Below are 4,000 nucleotides of genomic sequence, written 5' to 3'. Positions count from 1 at the left end.
GCAGGAATCATTAATTCCATCCATCGAAAAACTGAAATGTTCAGTGTGTGTGAATCACTGTCTTAGTCACTTAATCCCATCATCTTTGATTTCCCCATCTGCAAAGAAAGGATTAAATTAAATAGCATATATGTAAAGTGCAAAGATGATATCCCTGTTTGGGGAGAAAGTGACATTTAGCTGGTCTTTGAAGAGCTAGAAGGACATTCAGAAGCTGTTATTGGGCAGGAAATCATATTGTAAAGAGCTAAATAAGAGGAGAGCTTAGGCAGCCAATGAAAGTGTTCTAGAACCAGTTGCCCTATGACTAGTAGATTATGTCTGTGGGGCTATTATTTAAAGGTAAGGGCAAACTCTGAAGTTTATTGAAGCCCTATTTATAGGACACTTAAACAGCACGAAATTCAGAGGCTACAATCAAATTCATGCTATTCTTGCTCATACAGCAGTTTTTGCAAAAAGTGGCATTCCGAAAGCTTTTTCACCTCTGATCTTTCATAAGAGATTGCATTCATCTAAGCAATCATACATCTAAAGACTTTAAACATTAAATATTCTCTGAGACTTCCCTGGTGATCCAGTGGGTAAGACTCCACACTCCCAGTGCAGGGGGCCCAGGTTCAATCCCTGGTTGGGGAATTAGATCCTGCATGCATGGTGCAACTAAGAATTTGCCTGCCACAGCTAAGATCGGGCACAACAATCAATCAGTCAATCAATCAATAAATGAATAAATGAGCGAATAAATGAATGGATGAATAAATGAATGAATGAATGAGTGAGTAAATGAACGAATGAATGATGAATGGTTGAATAAGTGAATGAGTAAATGAATGAATGAGTAAATGAATGGATGGATGGGTGAATAAATGAGTAAATGAATAAATAATGGATGAACGAACAAATGAATGAGTAAATGAATGAATGGATGGATGGATGAATGAATAAATAAATGAATGAGTAAATGAAGGAATGAATGAATGAAAGAATGAGTGAGTAAATGAATGAATGATGAATGGATGAATAAGTGAATGAGTATATGAATGGATGAATGAATGAGTAAATGAATAAATAAGTGAATGAGTGAATGGATGAATGAATGAGTAAATGAATGAACGAATGAATGCATGAATGGATGGATGGATGAATGAATAAATAAATGCATGAGTAAATGAATAAATTAATGAATGAACGAACGAATGAGTAAATGAATGCATGAATGGATGGATGAATGAATAAATAAATGAATGAACGAATGAATGAGTGAACGAATGAATGAACGAAAGAATGAGTGAGTAAATTAATGAATGAATGATGCATGGATGAATGAGTGAATGAGTAAATGAATGAATGAATAAATGAATGAACGAATGAATGAGTAAATGTATGAATGAATGGATGGATGGATGAATCAATAAATGAATGAGTAAATGAATGAATGAATGGATGGATGGATGAATCAATAAATGAATGAGTAAATGAATGAATGAAAGAATGAATGAGTAAATTAATGAATGAATGATGAATGGATGAGTAAGTGAATGAGTAAATGAATGAATGAGTAAATGAATGGATGGATGAATGAATGAGTAAATGTATGAATGAATGGATGAATGAATAAATGAATAAATAAATGAATGAACGAATGAATGAGTAAATGAATGAATTAATGGATGAATAAGTGAATGAGTGAATGAATGAGTAAATCAATGGATGGATGGATGAATGAGTAAATGAATGAAACGAATGAACGAATGAATGAATGAGTAACTGAATGGATGGACAATGAATGAATAAATGAATGGATGGATGCATGAATGAGTGAATAAACAAATGAATGAGTGAATAAGTAAATGAACAAATGAATGAATGAGTAAATGAATAAACGAATGAATGAGTAAATGAATGAACGAATGAATGAATACATACATACATACATAAGTAAGTAAATAAATATTTTACAATTACCAAAAAATTAAAGGTTCTCAATTCAAAATTTCTTTGGCTGAAATTTTCCATTATTTTATCAAGATCATGCTTTCTAGGATTCCAGATGTAACAGGAAATAACAATCGTAATCTCAATAATAGTAATAGTCTAATTTTGTAGTGTGCTTTAGAATTTACATAATATTTTCATACCCATTATCTCATTCCATAATGTTCCACAAATAGAGTTTAGGAAGATGAGGCTTGAGAAAGTTATCAGTTATGCACCATATTTTTACATATGGCTCTTTATCCCAGGTTATATCTGTCACTATAAGATGCTCAGCACTCACAGAAGCTCCCCCACTGGCTTCCCTGGACAGCCTTTTAGTTTACATTATCCCTTGCTCCTCCCCAATTCCTAAAATCTTTCCACTACCTTCTGAAACTCATCAAATCCTGATATAAACATCCTCAAGCTCTTCTCTCAATGATTCCTTTCCCTTCTTGCATTAGAGTCTAACTGAAACTTAGACACTGCTTTCCCTGAAGGCCTCTCACATATTGCCTGTTGTGTTTCCCTCATATGATATTGATCCCTTCTAGAGAATTTTTTATTTCATTTATTGTATTGTTCATCATTGTTTGTTTGCTCTTTAGTTCTTCTAGGCCCTTGTTAAACGTTTCTTGTATTTTCTCCATTCTATTTCCAAGATTTTGGATCATCTTTACTATCATTACTCTGAATTCTTTTTCAGGTAGACTGCCTATTTCCTCTTCATTTGTTAGGTCTGGTGGGTTTTTATCTTGCTCCTTCATCTGCGGTGTGTTTTTCTGTCTTCTCATTTTGCTTATCGTACTGTGTTTGGGGTCTCCTTTTTGCAGGCTGCAGGTTCGTAGTTCCCATTGTTTTTGGTGTCTGTCCCCAGTGGCTAAAGTTGGTTCAGTGGGTTATGTAGGCTTCGTGGTGGAGGGGGCTAGTGCCTGTGTTCTGGTGGATGAAGCTGGATCTTGTCTTTCTGGTGGGCAGGACTGCATCCGGTGGTGTGTTTTGGGGTGTCCGTGACCTTATTATGATTTTAGGCAGCCTCTCTGCTAATGGGTGGGGTAGTATTGTCTTGCTAGTTGTGTGACTTAGGTTGTCAAACACTGGAGCTTGCTGGTCATTGAGTGGAGCTCCGTATTAGCGTTGAGATGGAGATCTCTGGGACAGCTGTTGCCAATTGATATTATGTAAGACCAGGAGGTCTCTTGTGGACCAATATCCTGAAATCAGGTCTCCCACCTCAGAGGCACAGGCTTGACACCCGGCCAGAGCACCAAGACCCTGTCAGCCACAGAGCTCAAAAGAAAAGTGAGAAAAAAGAAAGAAAGATAGAAAGAGGAAAATAATATATAATAAAATGTAATGAAATTATTAAAATTAAAAATGAAAAATAATTATTAAAAATAAAATAAAACATAATAAAAAAGAGAAAAAAAAGAAAGAAAGAAAGAAAGAAAGAAGAGAGCAACCAAACCATAAAGAACAAATCCACAAATGATAACAAGTGCTAAACACTATACTAAAAAAAAGAAGAAAAAAACGACAGACAGAACCCTAGGGCAAACGGTAAAAGCAAAACTATACAGACAAAATCACACAAAGAAGCATACACATACACACTCACAAAAAGAGAAAAAGGAACTATATATATATATATCTTTTGGGAAGTATGAGTTCTTCTGCCAGCGTTCAGTAGGTGTTTTGTAGGAGTTGTTCCACATGTAGTTGCATTTCTGATGTATTTTTGGGGGAGAAAGGTGATCTCCATGTCTTACTCCTCTGCCATCATGAAAGTCTCATCCAGCAATTTATTTTTTAAACCATACTACCAAGTTTGTAAATTCACTTGATCTTCATAAAAATTTGAAAATCAAGAACAATTAATATGAAAGTATTTCCTCTTCACTCTTTAGAGACCAGAAATCTGGATGAAAGAAGTTGATGTTTTTTTTCATCTGGTAAACACTGACAAGAGCAAGTAGAGGGAGAGGACTGAAATATGGGTTATCACCTTACTTCTCCCAGG

The sequence above is a fragment of the Lipotes vexillifer genome, unplaced genomic scaffold (genome assembly GCF_000442215.2).
Source record: "Lipotes vexillifer unplaced genomic scaffold, Lipotes_vexillifer_v1.1 scaffold578, whole genome shotgun sequence".
Classification (NCBI taxonomy): domain Eukaryota; kingdom Metazoa; phylum Chordata; class Mammalia; order Artiodactyla; family Lipotidae; genus Lipotes; species Lipotes vexillifer.
This window is presented reverse-complemented; position numbering follows the sequence as displayed.